Genomic DNA, 20,179 nt, shown 5'->3' with positions numbered 1-20,179 from the left:
CTGCTGGCGCCCTGCCCGGTGACCTCATGCCTTCGGCTGGCCTGGGGAGGAGAGGAGGCGCCTCCCGCTCTGTCCCCCCGCTGCAGCCCACTGGACTCAGCCCTTTTCCGCAGCGGCCACCTCCCCAACTCCCTCTGCTAGGCGGAGCTGCCTTCCGGAGGGACTTTTTGGAAAGTTTTCATCCCCTTAGAAACACCTTTTTTTCCTCCTCTGACTTCTTCCTTTTTTCTTTGACTCCCCTGTCACTTCTGTCTTGGAGCCAGCATATTGACAAATATTTATGAAGCCCTCGTGTGTTTCAGGCCCCGGGTGGTAAACAGCACGGACACGATCCCTCTCCTAGAGCCTACGGTCTTGAGCTGCAACCCCAGTGCCTGAAGGCTAGGAAGGATTCCCAAGCTATTTCCATGCTGTTCCTCCTGCCTGGACTGATTTCTTACCCCCACTCACCTGGCCAACTCGAATGTGCATCAGAATCACCTGGGTGCTACACCCAGACCCGCTTTATCCATCTAATTCCCGTTCTCTGGGGAAAGGGGAAATTCACATTTTAACAAGCATCAGGACAATTTTGATACAGGTGGTCCTTAAACCGGAGAAACTGTCCTGGGTTTTCGGCCCCAAAGACAGGGACTGTGATCCTTTGAGCCCGGCAGGAGGTGGGTACCTAGTCTAGGTTTGCTACTGCTGAATGCCTGGAGCAAATATCACCCCCCCAACCCCCCGCCCGGAAAGAGTTACTTGTTCCCTCTTCTGACTTTCGGTAATACTTGACTCACAACTTTTCCCCACTTCCCAGGTTCAGTTGAATGATGGAGGTCAGTCGTAGGAGGTTTGTCTCTCGACATCCTTAGTGTATTAACACATTTCAGTTTGAACAAATTGAATGTATGCATGAAACTACTGTGAAACCTGCAGCTTCTTCCTCTCCCAGACCATAGCAAGTTGCTCAAATATTCTTGTAGGGACTCTGTGAAAGAGACAGTGTCTAGAGTCAGATGAAGTCCTGAAACCCCTAAGCCTGTTTCATTATGGCGGGTGGGGCGCTCTTACCAGTCTCTGCCTTACGGCAAGTGTCACTCAGTCGGTGACGGCTGTTAGCTCTGCCCTGAGCCTTGTACCGTCCCCGTTCACCCCTACAGGCTAGGATGACGTCATATTCAACTCCCTCCGTGACTAGCTTGTTTGTTGAAAAGAAAGAAACACCAGGGGGCTGCCCCCCAGATAGGGACTTAACATCTAAAACAAACTGAAGTGCTTGTCTGGACTCTGAACTGAACTCAATGTTAGTTTTTCACGAAATTATGAACTGAACCAAAGTTCCCTTCCAGCCACCCCCCTCCACCCTGCCTGAAAAGCAACCAAAGTGGTCAACCAGTTCAAAGCAAATCCAAGTCTAAAACGATCAAATGAAACCTCAAAGAAGGCCCCAAACTGGCCCTGGAGCTGAGGAATATTTCCAGGCATCCTATTCTCCCAGGTGTGCCTGAGGGTTTATCGAATTCAGTTTGAATCGGCGAACATTCCCTGTGGTGTCTGTTGTCGGTCACGTACTGGCCTCCCAGCACCAGGATAAGGAGATGGGGAGAGCCTGGAAGTAGGGCTCTTGAGACCTCCCTGACTACACTCCGATCTTAGCTGTGAGGAAACCAGATGTTCTCCTCCTCGGAACGCCGAGGCAGTGGTGGTCTCCAAGGCTCAGACCCCAAGCCTTAGAAACCCGGTCACAGTCACTCATACCTGGTGTTCCCACTTTCAACTCCATGGGCTCACAGGGATGGGCAGAGAGGGGGTGAGTTGGGATGTTTATGCAGGGGAGGCTCCATGAGCACCTTGTGCTCGAGTCTCATTTTCCAACTGTGAAATGTATGCATAGTTTGCATTCTAAACTCATGTTTGTTTCTATAGCACACACACCAACTTTAAAGATGGGTGGAGATGCATTCTCCTTTCCACCTCCCCCCCCACCCTTCTGACCTCATCTTAACTGCTCTCCCCTTTGCTCTCTACCCCAGCCACACCCATCTCCTTGCTACTCCTTCAACAGGCCAAGCACTCTGAGAGATCTCCCAAATACCATCCTATCTGACAGCGCAAGCTGTTATAGGTCATTCCACCCTCCATTTTATCTCTCTCTATACCACCACCCTCGGTCATATAGTCTACTTATTTATTTGCATCTTGTCTGTCTCCCCACACTAGAACATCAATTCTATGAGAGCAGAGATTTTTGTTTGATTTTGCTCATGGCTATATTTCCAGCTCGTGGAACTGCTCATGGTACACAATAAAAAGTTATGGAATGAGTGAACGAGCCGTGTTTACGCTATGGTTTCCTGTACCCTGGGCATACTCTGGAGGGTCCTGCTTTCCTGGTCTGAGAAGCCAGGTGCTTTGTGTGTGTTATGATTGCCACTTGCCAAGGAGTCAGGTTTTCCAAAGGACAAGATGGCGCCTCCAAAAAGCTTCCCCTAATGACACACTTCCCTCCTCCCACTCTTGATTATGTGGCGTTGCTGGCCGAGAGTCTCAACCCCACTTTCTACAACTGAGGCAGTAGAGAGGTGCTATGCACATGCACTCTGGGGCCAGACTGCCTGGTTTCCACTCTGTCATTTCCTAGCTCAGCATAACTTATTCAGTCTCTCTGGGCTACCATCTCTTATCTATAAAATGGACCTAAAAATTGTACCTATTTGATAAGATCATTAGTAAGTGAATCTATGTTAAGTGCTTGGAATGGTGCCTGGTGTGTGGTAAGTGCTCTGTAGGGACTATTGATATTGTACCCATGTGTGCATCAGCTTGACCACTGTTCCACATTACATGCCCAACAGCTAGCTGGTTGTTTCCTGAACCAATTATATCTATTCCTCAGGGTGTGTCAGAGGAATAGTTTTCATTGTCCCCATTTTACAATTAAGAAAACAGGGTCAGAGGGGATAAACAGAAGCCGTTCAGCTGGGAAGATGGTGGGGCTGCGATTCGAACCCACAGTTATCTCTTGGCTATACTGTCCACTAAGTGGTATGGGAAAAAGTAGGCTCCTACTCATCCTTCAAAGCACACTCATAAATTCCCCCGCTCCATGGAGCGTCTTTCCACTGTTGCATTGGTCTGGATTCTACACCACCACCCATCAAGGTCAAGGTGAGGGTGGTGTTGCAGTTCTCAGTGTGGGCTTCACTGGTAGACTGCCTGATTTCCAACCCCAACTTGGGTGAGTTACTCAAGTACATTCCCTCATCACTACAGCAGGCAATAAAAGAGAACCTAACTCATAAAGTCACTGTGAGGATTAAATGAGATAATATCTGCATTAAGCATTTAATAAGAAGCATTTAATAAATATTAGCTATGATTACTATTCATATCAATGTGTTCTGCCCTGGTATTCTATGAGCTTCCTGGAGCACTGGGAAACTTGTCATATACATCCTTACCTGAGCTAAATATTTCACTTCCCAGCCATGTGATTTCAAGTAAGTTACCTTCTCTGTACCTTCGGTTTCCTCATGCAAAATGATGATAATTACAATACCTACCTCACGGGCTTGTGATGGAGATTATACAGGTTAATAAATGTAAAGCACTTAACACTGTGCCCAGCATATACTACGTGCTCAATACACATTAGTTATTATATATGCTCTACTATGCTTAACTCAGTGCCTGGCCGCATTATATAGGATAATAATAATCAGACTAAGTGAAAGAATAAATAAAATAAATTTCAAACATTGCCTTTTAACTTCCCATTTCCTAAGTTCATATTGTTGTTTCTCTCACTGCACATATTATAGGCGTTCAGTTATTCTTTGGTGATGCCAGTCAACCCAGCTATGGAAAATCCCAACGCAGCTTTGAATTTCAACTCTGTCCCCATTGATGTGAATTAGGTCCTATAAAATCTTGCTAATTGTGACTTAGCCATAACTCTGGCTAAAGTTTAACCTGAATGCTGTGTCCATAGGAGCACCAACCTTTCCAGCCTCCCTATAGATAGATCTGGGCTCCCCTGGAAGAATCAAACACAGAAGCTGGAGACACATTTCAGTTCAGCTTTTCTAGGCCCTTGGGATAGAGTTCCAGTGTGTGGGTCCAAGGACTAACATGTTCCTCCTGACCACAAGCCCCAGTAGATGGACCTTCATTAGAAAAAGGACCCATCCAGGTACCATTTGAAACAAGGGTACAGTGGAGAAAGGTTCAGAGAGGTTAAGCAGTTTGCCTAGGGTCACACATCCGGTAAGTGGCAGAGCCAATAATCAAACCCAGATCTCTTCATCCGTGTTGCCCATACCCTGGCCATCCATCTGCTCATAATGCTGGTCTTGAAGGGTTCTTATGAGTGTTTAAAAAAGAGGGCACATAGAGGCACCTGGCTGGCTTGGTCAGTGGAGCATGTGACTCTTGATCTCAGGGTTGTGAGTTTGAGCCCCACGTTGGGCATAGAGATTACTTCAAAAAAAATCAAATCAAATTTTTAAAATGGTAAAGTTTTTAACACAGTGTAGACATTCAAAAACTGTCATCTTCTGCTTCTTCTGCACAAACCCCTCCTCAACTCAATTTCTCCTTTGCCTCGTGATCCTGAGGTTGCATCACAGGCCTTGGTTCAAATTCCACCTCTGTCGCTCACTAGTTTGGGCAAATTGTTCCACCTTATTAAGCCTCAGTTTCTTCTTCTGCCAAGTGTCAGAGGCTTATGTGGAATCAGGGAAGGAAGGGAAAGTTTACACAGATGTGAGAGGCCATTATTCATATCGAAAAGAATTTATTAACATGCTCACAGGATCTACTGGGTTGGCTGTCTTCAACATTACTTCCAGAGAAAACCAGCTGGAAATCTATCACCAACAATACAAGACCTCACAAAAGCGATGAGATACTAAGTTAATATTCTTTTAGAAATCAGTGTCTTTCTGTATACAAACCCCTACCATCTTTTAAGTTGTAATGGAACAAAACATCTCATTTATTAAAAGTGACCAAAAATATAAAAACATTTAAGAAATAGGAAAGCATCTAAATAACATGTACAAGTTCCATTTGAAAAAAAAATGATTATGCTTTTGAGAAACATATATATGTGAGAGAATATATATATTCACAAAAAAACTTTGGAACTGCTTGGACAAATTGAGAGGCATGCTCTATTCTTGGATAAGGAGACTCAAAATCATTATGATATTAGGTCTTTCTATATTAATCCAAAATTTAATGCGATACCCATGTATCATCTTTGCATGCCTGTATATCACATGTGCCCACCTGTGAATCATCTTTTCATAACCTGTAATTCATCTTTCATCACATATGCATTTTTCTCTGGAAGGACACACAAGAAATTGCTAAGGGTATTTATCCCCCGAGAGGAGAACTGGCTCACAGGGGACAGGGGTGCCCCTTTGTTTACTCTACACTGTTTTGTTTCATAACTGAAAAAGTCTGTGCTTGGGTATGCATAACTTCTCCAAAAATTGGTTTTAAAAAGAAATAAACAGGGGCGCCTGGGTGGCTCAGTCGGTGAAGTATTGGCCTTCGGCTCAGGTCATGATCCTGGAGACCCCAGATGGAGCCCAGCATGGGACTCCCTGCTCAGCAGGGAGTCCACTTCTCCCTCTGCCCCTCCCCCTGCTTGTGCTCTCTCTCTCTCTCAAATAAAAAAATCTTAAAAAGAAGAAAGAAAGAAGGAAGGAAGGAAGGAAGGAAGGAAGGAAGGACGAAAGAAAGAGAAAGAAGAAAGAAAGAAAGAAAGAAGAAAGGAAGAAAGAAAGAAAGAGAAAGAAGAAAGAAAGAAAGAAAGAAAGAAAGAAAGAAAGAAAGAAAGAAAGAAAGAAAGAAGAAAGAATGAATTCTGAGTGCCATTAAATCTAAACTTGTGGCCAGTAACCTTTCCACTTCTGCCACAGGGAGCTATGTGACCTCGAGCAGGGCGTGTGTTCTCACCGCCTTGGTTTCTGGTCCGGCCACACAGTGAGGTGGGAGCAGGAGAGCCCAGGTCTCCTTGCTTTCATCTCTTTTCCACTGACTGCATCCAGCTCCTTCCCTCCAAGGACTGGTCTTGAGGATGGTGACCCAGCCTCTGATCCTGGCTCGTTCTCTCTCTCTCTCTCTCTCTCACACACACACACACACACACACACACAGTATTAAAACCATTTGGGTAAAATGCACATCTGCTTCCCTGGGAGCAGAAACCCTACCCACAGCCCCTTCCTGCCCTGCTCGCCTGGAGACTGTCTCGTCTTGGGAAAGTTACAGGTTCATTTTGTCACTTGGAAGCTGCAGCAGCCAGGAAGGGAACCCGAGCTGACATGGAGCCAGGGCCTTAATTGGATTGGATCCCTGTGGAGGCCATTAGCCTCTTGCTGCAGCTTGGCAGGGAGGAAATATTTCCCCCCTCACCCCAGTCCCCACTTGCACACGGCCCAGCCGAGATCTTCAATGGCCTACCACCCAAATAAGGTCCTGTATTAAGTTTCCAATTATTATGACTCTCCCTTCCGTTTGAGCAAGTTTTTACTGTTTCCAGGCACTAGCAAACACTGCAAGTATTGTGAGTAGTCTCATTTGATTTCTTTATTCACTCATGCCATAAATTTTTATTGCGAGCCTACTGTGTGTCAGGCACTGTTCCAGGCCCAGGTCAGACAGCATCTTGGCTTTCACGAAGATTACATTTTATCTGGGGAGACAGACCATAAACCAATACCCAGGACAATTCGCCTATGTCCAGAGGTAATAAGAGCTACTGTGAAGAACAAAGCAGAGTCAGGGGATGGGGAGGGGTGCTGGGGGCAGGGAGTAGGAACAGCCTCTCTGATAAAGTGACATTGGAGTAAAGACCTGAAGGAAGTAGGACAATATCCAGGCAAACAGCGCTCTAGGTAGAGAGAAGAGCAAGTACAAAGGCACTGAGGCAGGAATTTCCTCAGCGTGTTGGAGAAATGGTAAAGAGGCAGCTGAGAAATCAAAGCTCCAGACAGTTTGGTGACCTGTTTGCTGACACTTCCTGCCACCAGTTCAGTGGCTCTTACCCACGCCTCTGCCTAGTGAACATTCAAAAGTAGCAGAGGGTTTAGAAAAGCTTATTTAGCTGGATAACAGAAATCATCCCAGGATGATAAATGACCCATGCACAAAACAAAACTAACAAGAGCAACAACAACAAAAAAACCCAGACATTTATGAGGATATCTATGGCTACAGTATCCATAAAAACAAAAGAATAATATATATATATATATATATTTAAAACCACTAATCATTAGAAAAGAGAAGTAGTATTTGTTGGCTGAATACTGTGGTTGTAACACTATACATTGAACTTTCAATATGAGGAAAGTATGACTCAGGGAGGACACGTGACTTGCTTAAACCCACATAGCCAGGGGTTTAAAGTCAGGTCCGATTATATGTCTGTCTCTGCTGTGGCTCATGAGCATTGTGGGAGCAAGTCCACGTCTGTCCTCTCTACCCTGGCACAAAGCACAGGGCCTGGCCCGGAGTCAAGGTGGGAAAAAAGTGTTGATTAAATGGTTGATGATCTCTATCTTCAAAGCCTATTCTAATACACCCCTTTGCTTCCCTGCTAAAATGTGATCCATCTAATCATGGAAATATTCTGCAACTGTTGAGCACCTGGGTGGCTCAGTTGGTTAAGCGCCTGCCTTCAGCTCATGTCATGATCCTGGAGTCCTGGGATCGAGTCCCGCATCGGGCTCCCTGCTCGGCGGGGAGTCTGCTTCTCCCTCTGACCCTACCCCCTCTTGTGCTCTCTCTCTCAAATAAATAAAAAATAAAATCTTTAAAAAAAAATCTTTAAAAAAATATATTCTGCACTGTTAAAAATGATTGTTTGCTTAAATAAGACATAGTTCATCTGTATAATGGAATAATATGCAGTCATTAAAAATGAGGTTGAGGGTTGCCATTCCCTTAGCCCACACCCTACTCCTACTTCACCCCGGCTCCAACTTCCTCGTCAACCCTAACATAGCAGCCTGGAGGCTCAGAAATAATAGTGATCATCATCATCATCATCACCATTATTATTATTATTAGATCTTACACTATTTTTAGGGGTTTACAGGACCCTTAATATCTGCCTGATTGGATTGTGAACACAATCTCATTTAATACCTACAATCTCATTTAAAATACCTATGATACCTACAACCTGAGTTATTATTTTTTTTTAAAGGTGGTATTTCTTTTTTTTTTTTTAAAGATTTTATTTATTTATTTGATAGAGAGAGAGAGCACAAGTAGGCAGAGTGGTAGACAGAGGGAGAAGGAGAAGCAGGCTCCCTGCTGAGCAGGGAGCCCGATGCGGGGCTCGATCCCAGCACCCTGGGATCATGACCTGAGCCGAAGGCAGACGCTTAACGACTGAGCCACCCAGGCGCCCCTAAAGGTGGTATTTCTAAGTAATCTCTGCACAAAATGTGGGGCTTGAACTCACAGCCCTGAGGTCAAGAGTCACACGCTCTACTGACTGAGCCCGCCAGGCGCCCCTGAGTTGAGTATTATTATTGCTCCCCATTTTGCAGAGGACAAACTGAGGCTTAGAGAGGTTAAATCAGTTGCCTAAGTCAAACAGCTGGTAAATGAGCAGCGGAGCTGGGATTGGACCCAAGGCTATTCTGACTGCAGGTGGTACCCTGTGCTACACTGTTCTTCCCCTCCCCCACCCCCACAGCCATTCTGTGGGCAGTACCCTGTGTTCAACAGTGTTCGGCTAGATGCCTGCTCTGCTCTGTGACCTCTGACCTAAGACTACGAAGGCGATCTTGCAACATAGACAAATAGCTAGTGGCCCTGACTCAGAGGAGCTGCTCATTTCCTTCTGCCTAAAGGTGCAGAGACAGTCAAGCCGTTGCTCCAGGAGAACTCTGGGGCTGGATAGTCTCCTTCCCAGCTGTTTCCTTGCTACATAAGAGCAAAAATGGACAATCGTCTCCAGCCATAAGGTTTGATTCGAATAAGGACATTTCTTCTCCATCCTTGGGCATTCATAGTTCATTTATTCGGTACTTTGAGGCCTGAACAATCAGTCCTTTAGATCACAGCTAGGTAGCAGAGGGGGCGTTAAACTATTTGAAATTCAAGCAGGCAACAGTATTTTTTCAAAGCTGAGAAGTGTCCTTCACGCTTCAAAAGAATAAATGAGTTCCCCAGCTCTGAGCTGTGCTGAATGTCAGCAGCCAGAGGAGACCCTGCAAACAGGGGAAAAGGAAAAGCCTGGAGTTGATGTTTTCCCAGCTGCATCCCAGGCCCTGGGGGTCCACCTCCCTCAGTTGTTGGCCTGGTGATACCTGGAGGCCCACAGAGCTAATGCAATGTCCATGTTTAGACCAGGACCGCCTAGTCTTTGTGTAACCCCTAGGGGACAGTCCCTGACAGAAGGACAATAGCCTTGTCTGAGCTGTTCACAGACATGGCCAGGGCCCTGGGGGATGAGCCCAGTACTATTTTCTTCTGTCATTTGGTTCACCTCTTCGTTTTCAGGTGAGGCTCCAGAAGGAGTCCTTTCTTCCCCTGCCATTCTCTTTAGCTGCTGGATACACCCTGCCAAGGTAAGGATCTGAGTCCCTGGATTCACCCAGTGGGGCTCCTCAGGGGGTGAGCATGTCCAAGCCCCACAGAATGCTGATCTAGTATGCTAAGCAAGGCCCATCCCCGTCCCTCACCAGGGGAGGATGACAAGGACAAGGAAGGTAAAAGGGGGCTGGGCACCTCTTCCTGCTGATCAGAAATAAACACTACAAGAAGGGTGCCTGGGTGGCTCAGTCAGTTAAGTGTCTAGCTCTTGATTTCAGCTCAGGTCATGATCTCAGGGTCATGGGATCGAGCCCTGGGTTGGGCTCCATCCTCAGTGAGGAGTCTGCTCCAGATTCTCTTTCTCCCTCTGACTCTCCCCCGCCACTTGTGCTCTCTGAATAAATAAATAAATAAAATCTTAAAAAAAAAGACTACAAGAGTCAACAAGAACAGGATATTTATGTAACCTTAAAGTGTCCCTACAGATTGCTTACTACTTGCAAGGATGAAAACTGTAACATTCAGTCGAGAAACCAGACCGCCTCTTAACTGGTGATCAAAATAAACATCACCCTCTCCAGGCAGAAAGACATCGGGGGCTTCTGGAACTGATGCGCACAGTATCAGTTGCATAAATATTCCAGCTGAGAATGTATAACCTGAATCTAGCCCTGAGGAAATAACAGACTCACCCAAATCAAGCAACATTCTACAAAAATACCTGGTCCATGTGCTTCTAAATATCAGTGTCATGAAAGGCAAGTTGGAAAGTCTGCCTGATTCCTCCTGCATGATTCCTCCCCTGCAGGGACTTCTGTCAAGCATCCCACCTCCCATTGTCTCAAGTGGGGCTGGAAATCAGTGGAACCAGAAACCACCTTTTCTGTTTCCTGCTTGTCAAAGCGTTTGGGAATGCTCCCCACTCAGTCTATGGTCCAGATGACTATTGTCTTTCCCAAAGAGGCAATGTGTGTGGTGGTTAAGGACCCCAGTGTTAAATTCAGACTGCCTGGGTCAGGTGCCATTAACAAGTGACCTGCAGTAAGTCTCTTCACCTCCATAAGCCTCAGTTTCCCCCTCTGTAAGGAGGGGACAAGACCTTACCCATAGGCTCCTTGAAACTGGTGAATGGGATACATCAGGTGAAGAGCTGGCCGATGCTAAATGCTCAACAAATGTTCATTGTTATTCCTGTCATTAACCACGGGCCCCGTCCTCCAAGAGTTTGCTGGCTGGCCAAGAAAACCACAGATTTAAAAAGGAATATCAAAGAAGGGGACGTACTCATAGTTTGCACATGCTGTGAAAGTAAAGGTGGTGGCATCCATCTTAGTCTGGGATGGAGAAGAGTCAACAGGTTTTCCAGAAGCAAGGATATTTAGCACAGATATAAAGTGAGCATCTGCTATGTGTTGGGCCCTGTGCTAGGCCTCATGAACACCACCAAAATAGAACACAAGTTCTCACTGAACTTCTATTCTGGTGGAGTGACAGTCAGGTTCTATTGCTAGCAAACAAATAAATACATAATGCATCAGGAGGGGATGTGCCGTGATGAAAAAATAAAACGGGTTAAGAGGATAGAAGGTTTACCCATCTGTGAAATGGGGATACTACAAGGATCTAACTCACACCCTCCGCACAAGGATTAAGTGAAAATCATGTAGAGAGTACATGTAGCTCAGTGTTTGACACAGAGCGTTCAATACTTTACATGCTCTGCAAATGCTCAAGAAATGGTTATTGGTGTGAATGGATCATGTCATTTCTTTAACAAGAATTTTTTGATAATTTTTTAATATGTACCAGGCCCTGAGTGACTGTCAGGATGACATGACCCAACCACGGTGTGCAAGAAGCTCAACACAGTCTATCGGGGGAGACAGATCAACGGGCGATTCTAAATATCGCCTGATAAGAACCAAGAGTTATTGAGTGCTTACCATGTACCAGGCACTATTTTGAGCATTTTATCTTTATTAAGTCATGTCATCTTTTACACCTCTGCACTAAGCACTGTTTTACAAACGAGAAAACTGAGGATCGGTGAGTTAGGTAATTAGCCCTCACTAGGGAATCCCGGTGTGTCATGGGAGCCCTGCGGAGGGCCCCTAACAGGACTGATCAGGGAAGGCTTCTTGGAGGAGGGCCCATTTAAGATCAGGTTTGCGTAATGAGTCGATATTAGCTGGGCGAATTAGATGGGGGAGGGGCACTGTTCAGGTACAGGGAACAGCTTGTGCTTGGGCCTGAGGTGAGAGAAGGAAGGTTCTTCTGCTTCCCAGCTGAGCGTCGGTGATGAGGGAGTGGAGAGGATGAACTGGACAGAAGGGGGACCGGTCACGGAGGACCCCATGCTTTCCTAAGAGACGTGGCCTTCCTCTTCGGTGTGGAGGTGCAGTGAGGAGCCAGTGAGGAGCAGCTGCCTGCCCTGGTGGGGGTCCTCCAGGCAGAGGGGCACCCCCACAGTTTTGCTCCCTGAGTGGCCAGGTGCCCACTTTGGTAGAAACAGCCACTTGGCTGGGAGACTCCCAGTTGGAGCCAGGGTCTCTCCAAAGGGGTGTCTCTTCAAGAGCCAGAACCAGAGAATGAGGGGGAAGCCCATAGCCGAGTCCCCAGGATGGCAACTGTGGGACCCAATGGAAATTTGGGGCTTGGGTCTGGTTGATATTCTTGACTAAAAGTGAAACAAAACAAAACTTTTTTGAGGGGCCCCTGCTGGCTCGGTCGGTACAGCATGTGATTCTTGATCTCAGCGTTGTTTGAGCCCCATGTTGGGTGTGGAGATTACTTTAAAAAAAAGAAAATCTAAACAAAACTAAACACACTTTTTGGAAGGGTTATGCACACATATGGTAAGATAAATAAATAATAATTCAAGCAGTTCCATGGACACTACAGCCCAGAGCCCCCCTCCCCCATTTCCCCTCCCACCAGCCCCGTGCTTGACCATTTTTCTAGGTTGCCTTCCAAAGACATTCTATGAATATATGCATAGGTTTATGTAGACATATCCCACGGAGGAATTTTAATAATGAATTTTAATGTTCTCCTTTGTGAGGGCGGGGAGTCCATTAAAAAGTAAAATATGTTCGTTGTAGAGAACACTGGGGGAAAAAAAACACAAAAAGTAGAAAAGCAGAACAAAGGCTGAGTGGCAAAGGCAATTGCTGCCCACATTTTCAACCCAGGATTTCTGCTTTAATAAGAAAAACAAATAACACTTGAATGGCATGGTAAAGAGGCGCTTGGCATTCTTCACCGTGTTCCATCTGCCCCCTCCCAATGGCAGGATATTTGAAATACTGCGGGTTGTTATTACTTCAAGTGAGCAAACAGCGATTTGGGGAGCTAGTCCTAGAAAGCAAGATCTCTGGGCTCTAGGGCCCCTTTCTACATCTGTTCCCCCAGCTTCTCCCCATCTCTCAGACCTCGGGAGGAAGCCACCTCCCTGCCCACCAGAGACAAAACCTGGCTTCCCGCCTTTGTCTGCCAGATGCAGGTTCCCCTAACAGAGGCCACCACCAGCTGCAGTGACTCATGCATTGACGCCCTGGCCCGATGGGGCTCCTCTCTCTCCTCCCGCTGCAGGGCTGGGGACCTGGTGAGGAAGGTACCGGGCACGTTGAAAGCCCTGGTGTTGGGGTCAGAGGGCCCTTTGGCGGCTGTGGGACTTTAGCTTTCTGTATCTCATTGCCTTGAATGCCAGAGAAGTGCGTGCACATAGCAAGTGCTCGGGAGTGCTAGCTGTTAACGTTCTGGTGCTCTTGGCTGGGGAGGAAGTAGAGAGGAACCAGTTGTGTTCCGAGGGCCATGTCTCCACACTGCCCATTCCCAGGCTACTCTGCCCGTAAGCCCCAGCTTCCCAGAAGCACACAGATCTTCGCTCATGCTGTACCCTCTGACCCTCCTCGCAGGCTTTCCCGGCCGAGGAAATCTTTCTCATAGTCCAGGATTCAGAGGCGAAGCCTCCAGGGATCTTCCTACAAATACACCTCCACCCTCAGTCCAAATAAACCTCTTCCTCCTCTGGATCCGGCACCAACGGACACTGGATGAACACACTGTATTCAAATTATTTGTGTAACCCAGGGGTCCTCCCCAGATCCTCCAGTTGACAAGGGTCACTAGTTCTTTAAAGTTGCATCCACAGCCCCTTTATCCCTTCCCAACAGAACCCTCTGGCCAGCCCCCTTATTCAGGGAAAGCCTACTCCCATATCAGTTCCAAGCCTGTAGACAGAGAAGGCAAAGCCAGCCAGCTCGGGAGCATTGTTTTGGTGCCGTTATTGGTCCAGGGATGACCACATGACACGGCTTGCCCAGTCAGACTGAGGGGAAGGCCCTAGATGTCTGGTTTAGGGGCATAGCCTCTTCCTCTTGCTGGGAAAGAGTAAGGATGTTTGACGGTCTAGGTGTTGCTGGCAGCCATCTTGCCACCAAGAGGGGAGCTGACCTTAGACTGGATCCAATGCACAGAGCAGAACGAAGAAAGCTCCTGGGTCCTTATGCCATCGTCAAACCATTGACTCAATCAATCCTGAGGCCAGGAATGCATCAGGACTTCCTGTTGGTGAAATAATAAATTACCTTAATGTTTAAGCCTATTGACTCAGGTGTCCACATCACTGACCACAGCACGAGAGCTCACATTTAACTTTTCGAGCACTACCCACGCGCCAGGCACTGTTCTGAGAGCTTTACATACATAAATTCACTTAACATTCACAACTACCTTCATGGGTTGATGAGATCCATGTCGTAGGTCATAGCACATTTTCTGGAGTGAGACCTCCTGGGGTTTCACAGCTCTGCTACCTATTGTGGAAACGTAGCCAGCTGCTTCCCCTGCCTCAGTGTCCTCGCCTGCAAAGAGCACCTGCTCCACAGGGTTGTAGCAAGGGTTAAAATGGGATAATCCACATAAAGTCCTTACACCTTAGCCTTTATGTTATTATTCTCATTTTGCAGATGAAACCAAGGCCCAGAGAGTCTAGGACAGGACCCACGTTTACACGGGCAGTACGTGAGTCAAGCCTGCACAATCTAGTTCTGCAGTCTGCAGTCTTGACCACCTGATTCAAAGCCCTAGTGCCCACCTGGGGAGAAAGCCGGGAGATGGGCAGGTTACAGGCAGCCCATCTCATTGGCCTCCCAGGACCGCATCCACTGAATTGGCGCTCTCCAGACCTGTCTAGGGCCCCGTGTGTGCTGTCCACACCCCCACTCCCAGTCCTGGAACACCTCTGCCCCTAAGCGGTGGGAAGGCCCCGGGTGTGGCACGTGGTCAGTCCGGAGGGATTAGTGGCGACGCAGTCACTGCTGAACAGTTGAGTCTGATTATTAAATATCCTTCATCTTAAAAGTCCAGCAAACATTTCCACCCTGGGAACAATGGGACTCTGGACAGGGTGCCTCTTTCTTCAGGCTCCATTTCGCTGCTCCTGTCCTCTTCTCCCATTTGTGGTCACAAGTCTTCCCTGTTTCCTTGCCCGAGGACTTCCTGGAGGCTGTGGCCAGGGAGAGGGCAGTGCCCTTCACACCCGAGGTGGCCACCAGTGTATTTGGCCATGCAAAGACCCTCCTCTTCCCGGAGGGATGCTGTGACTGGGTTTCAATGTAGCATCCCTTCCCCTGCCAAGTCTGTGAGCATCTTGAGGCTCTGGGTTTGGTGGATTCAGGCCTCTGGCTCTGGGGACCCAGCCTTATTCCAGTGAGTGTCCAAGGAAAGAAGACAAAGTTAACGCACGCTGAGCCCTTCCTGACTCCGCGGCTCCCCCCACCTCCCCGTGAGTCAGTACCGAAGCCAGGCCTCTGAGCCTTTCCTGTTCCCTTCCCAGGAAGAACAGCAGGATGGGAGCTGCGCCCGAGCCATTTTTGGACTTGGCCGAGTGGCAGGTGTTGGCAGGCTGTCCCCAGGGGCTAGGCGCATTGCTCAGCTCCCCACATCCCACAGCCAACCCCCTCCTCCCACCCTGAAGATGGGAGAATCCCATCCCAGGAGATGAGTAATGGATGCCCACGGATGGGTGGGTTCACTGTGCACCCCCACTCCTGAACAGAGGGGACAGGGTCAGAGAAGTTCAGAAGATAAACCTGGAACCAGAGGACCTGGGTTCAAATCCCCCAGCACATTCACTCTCTGCCTCAGCTGCCCCATCTGTTAAAAAAAAAAAAAATGGGGGCACCTGGGTGGCTCAGTTGGTTGGGCGACTGCCTTCAGCTCAGGTCATGATCCTGGAGTCCCTGGATCGAGTCCCGCATCGGGCTCCCTGCTCGGCGGGGAGTCTGCTTCTCCCTCTGACCCTCCTCCCTCTCATGCTCTCTGTCTCTCATTCTCTCTCTCGCAAATAAATTAAAAAAAAAAAAATGGGCATACTAATAGTCCCTCCCTCCAAGATGGCGAGGAATAAATGCATTCACATCTGTAAAGCACTCAGAAGAGTGCCTGGCACATAAAAAGCACTAAGTTGGCGGCTGGCTGGCTCAGTGGGTAGAGAATGCGACTCTTGATCTCGGGGTCTTGAGTTCAAGCCCCATGTTGGGTGTGGAGTCTACTTAAAAAAAAATAAAAATAAACGCAAAAAAAAGGCACTAAGTTGGTGTTTGTTTAATGAAAAACATAAATTCGGTAAATATTTAGTGAGGGCCAGATCCAGGCCAGGTTCTGAGAATACGCCGATGAGCAAAAACAAGGACAGACCGATTTGGTAGAGTGGGGTGGAGCCCGGGAATCTGTTAGCACATGGCATTCACAGTCAAGTCTAAACTTCACCGAACTAGTGGTGAAACTGAGGCACGGGAAGGGACAGGCTGTGGCCAAGGTCTTGCAGCTGGAGAATAACAATAGCAAGCGCTAAAGCCTACGGAGCACTTTTAACGTGGCAGACACATTGTTGTTTTATTAGCATTTTGTCCTCGTCCCCAGGTTATAAGTGAGGAACTGAGCACAGAGAGGTTAAGTAACTTGCTCAGGGTCACACTGCTAGGAAACGGTAGAGCCAAGACTGAAACTTAGGCAGCCTGGCTGAGCAAACAGCCAAATAAAACTAATAATTAACTGTTGTCTATTAGGTGCCCACAAAGGTACTGCAAAATACAGCAACTTCTTTCATCCCTATACCACCTGATAAAGTAGGCACAGTTACTGTCCCCATTTCACAGATGAAGGAACTGAGGCCCAGGGAGACTATGCGATTTACCCAAGTTCTCACAACGAGGCTGTGGCACAGCTGGGGTTTCTAGAAACTAGGCTAATCCTGCCTCCCCAGACCTCTTAATTCCCAGCAGCTTTCCCTGGCCTGGCTGGAGCCTGTCCCGTCACCCTCCATCCCTTCTGGGCCCAGGGAAGTGCGTGCAGAGAATGCAGAAGCCATTGAACCACAGTCTGGACAAATGAGCATTATGAGCAGAGTCCTTCTGCCAAGCAGAGAGAGCCCTAGAATGTAGCCAGAGCCAAGTGGATACTGTTCTGGCCCAGCCACGGCCCCAGTCCCTGCAGCGCGACCCCAAGATTCAGGATTCTCTGAGAGGACCGGACTCCGCCAGGCTCAGAACACACCAGTGGTAACAGCAGTGCTCAGCTCTGCTGGATCGTCCACACACATTATGTGAGGGTTGGACTTCACAACAACCTTATGAAGAAGGTTCTAGTATGTCCATTTTCCATGCGGCAGGACAGTTGAGTGTGAAGAGCATTGACTGGAGCTGGAGTTCCAAACCCCCGCTCGGCCACTTCCGGGCCATGGCCTCGGGCAACACTTAACCTCTCTGGGCCTCAGCTCTCCTGTCACTAGAATGAGGACAATAATAGAACCTATGCCTCACAGGGCGGATAAGAAAACTGGAAGTGCTAGGACATGGAAAGCACTTAGAACAATGCCCAGCACACAAATAAGCACCATGTGTTTGCTATTTTAAGGAAACCGAGGCTCAAGGAAGTTCTGTGACTCAGCCCACATCACTCAAGAGCCATGTAGAAGAATCGGGGCTTGAACTCAAGTCTGTTTGCCTCCAAAACAGGCCTCTCGTCAGATATGAGGGGCAGAGTCCCCTGATGGATGAGGAGGGTATTTAGGCTGAGGGGAGATAAACATTTTAGGTTGAAGGAACAGCATTTGCCCAGAGGTGGAAATGGGCCGCAGAGCTGCCTAGTCGTAGCACCAACCCCAGCCAGACCCACCCAGTCCGAAGGCAAGTCAGATCAGTCCAGAAGCATTTCTTGAGCACTTACTCTGTGCCAGGCCAGGCACTGGGTACTAAGAAAAGAACAAGATACCATAGGTCTTGCCCTCAAAAAGCTCAATAATTTGGCAGAAGAGATGGATATACAAAAAAGCAAATCACTAGGAACCAGTCTAATAATGCTTCCGGAGTGCACAGGAGCAAAGAGCAAATTCTCCCTGGGGAGGTGTTGGGGAAGGCTCTGTGAGGGAACTGGCATTTGAACTGGACTTTTAAGAGCTGAGCAAGGACAGGGGCGCCTGGGTGGTTCAGTCGGTTAAGTATCTGCCTTCAGTTCAGGTCATGATCCTAGGGTCCCGGGATCGAGCCCCGCGTCGGGCTCCCTGCTCAGTGGGGAGTCTGCTTCTCTCTCTGCCTCCCCCGACTTGTGCTCATGCTCTCTCTCTCTGTCAAATAAGTAAATAAAATCTTTTAAAAAAGAGAGAGAGAGAGAGAGCTGAGCAAGTATGAAAGGGGGAAAGTAAGTCCACCCCAAGTAGAGTGCCCAGCAGAAGTCACCAAGTACATGGGGTGTTCAAGGGAATAGCGATTCCAGAGCAAGGCAGATGGGACTGCAAAACTGGCTTGAGGCCACTGTATTGGTCATAAGTCCTGGGTTGCAAGAGACAGAAAACACAATTCCAAGAGGCTTAAATGAAAAGGAAGTGTACTGACTCAAGAAACAAACAAAAAAATAATTCAGCTCATCTGCTTCAGGTACAGCTGCATCTAGGGGTTCAAATGATGCCACCAGGACTTGGTCTCCCATCTTTCTGCTTCCTTTGTTGGCTTCACTGTGGAGCAGGTTCTTTCCAAATGAAGGAGGCTCCAGGCTGACACTCTCCCAGTTCCAAGCCCTGTGGAAGGAAAGATTCATTTGTCCAAATGTTTAAACACAGATTCTGAAATTGCATCTCCCTGGAGTTGTTTGGGTCACATGCCTATGCCTGAACCAGTCACTGTGTGGAAGTGGGGGAGATGGCCAAATTGGGGTCACATGCCTATCCCTAGGTGTGAGCCCCACCCAAACCACAGGGACTGAGAGTGGGGGAAAGGTGGTTTCCTGGGAATAAAAGGATTTGGAGATCAGAAGAAGGAATAGATATTGAGTGGGCAAAGATGGTGGTGTGGACCCCGAGGCCATGGTCCTTTGGGCAGTGGGCAGCTGGGGAGGACTTTAATTCACTGAGCAGCTTAGATTAGATTTGTTGCCTTGGGAATGGAGAAGGGGGAGCGGATGGGGGCAGATATATTTGTAGGAAGATGCAAGTCCTTTTGAGAGATCGTGGAAGCCTGGGCAGAAGGCACGGAGAAGAGGGGGGATGTGAAAGATGCCTGGCTGGGATGCCCCAGTTGTTACTGGAAGGGCTCTTCAAGGACCGGGACCACGTCACCCTCTTGCTATGGGCCTGCAGATGCCAGCGAGAGCGTGGGCTGAGGGCCCAGTCTCCCATCCTCCCCAGAACCCCATGACTAACTCTTTCCCTCCATCTGCTCCCACACTTATTCACCCCCCCACCCCCACTCCAGCCCTGGGCCCCAGAGAACCTGATCTCCTGCAGCCCCAGTTGTGGGGTGGTGACCTTGACATCAGGTGGTCATGAGGGGGTGGCTCAGCACATTTACCTCTCTCAGCCTTAGCAATCCCTTAGTTTCTGATCTCCCATTCCATGCCCCTGGGGCCTGGGACAGCACCTCCCGAGCTACAGGCAGGCCAGCTCCTCTCTCTGGTGAAAGGAGCCATTGTGAGATCAGCCTGAGAGCTGGCAGGCGCTGGGCTGGCCCACGTGGCTCTCCCAGAGGCCCTTGTCCAACCATTCCTGCTTCTGGCCACTTGGGCCTTTCCAGAGAGCAGGGAGGAGGCCGAAGGGGGCTTGGGCTGCTATAGGGGACTTCTGGGCCTGCAGCAGCTAGGCTCCGAGTATATGCTCGCCATCTGCCTGGGGTCTGAGGGAGGAGCCTGGAGGGCAGGGTTGGCTGCTGGAACCTTCAGAAACTTGGAACAGGAGGGCCTTGCCAGCTGGACCCCAGCGGATCTGGGGCCGTCGCCAAACTGAAAGCCGTGGTGTGCCAGACAAGGCCAGAACCCTGTTGCCCAGCAGCCCAGCCAAACTTGAAGAGCCGCGAAGGCAGAGGCAGGGCACTGAGGCCATCTAGGAAAGGTTATGAGGCTTGGGGGTGGGTGGTGAGAAAGGGAAGAGCTTAGACTGCACAGCGTCAGCACAGAGCGCTGGGGACCTTCCAGACTGAGCCTGCGGTGTTGTGTCACGATACTTAGCTACTATTTATTGAGTACTTACTAAGTATTGGGCACTGTGCCAGAAACTTTATATACATTATCTCATTTATCCCCATACCAACCACATAAGGCCGATATTATCTATCCATAGGGATGTCTTGTACCATTG

General features: G+C 48.4%; 1 long non-coding RNA gene across 2 annotated transcripts; it reads right to left on the bottom strand.

The window, feature by feature from the left end:
* Window positions 1-658: 658 nt before the first annotated feature.
* Window positions 659-19,699, bottom strand: LOC145721204 (uncharacterized). 2 transcript variants are annotated; one of them, XR_014144737.1, is made up of 3 exons: window positions 19,398-19,699; window positions 14,005-18,628; window positions 659-970 (listed from the first exon to the last, which is right to left on the bottom strand). It is a non-coding gene; the product is annotated as an uncharacterized LOC145721204 (long non-coding RNA). The 2 variants fall into 2 exon arrangements; XR_014144736.1 differs by lacking the exon at window positions 659-970 and having other exon boundaries at window positions 9,141-18,628.
* Between the last annotated feature and the right edge of the window lie 480 nt (window positions 19,700-20,179).

This window comes from Leptonychotes weddellii, chromosome 4 (genome assembly GCF_054177405.1).
Source record: "Leptonychotes weddellii isolate Sample4059 chromosome 4, ASM5417740v2, whole genome shotgun sequence".
NCBI lineage: Eukaryota > Metazoa > Chordata > Mammalia > Carnivora > Phocidae > Leptonychotes > Leptonychotes weddellii.
Note: the sequence above shows the minus strand (reverse complement) of the source record. Positions and strands in the feature narration are given on the sequence as shown.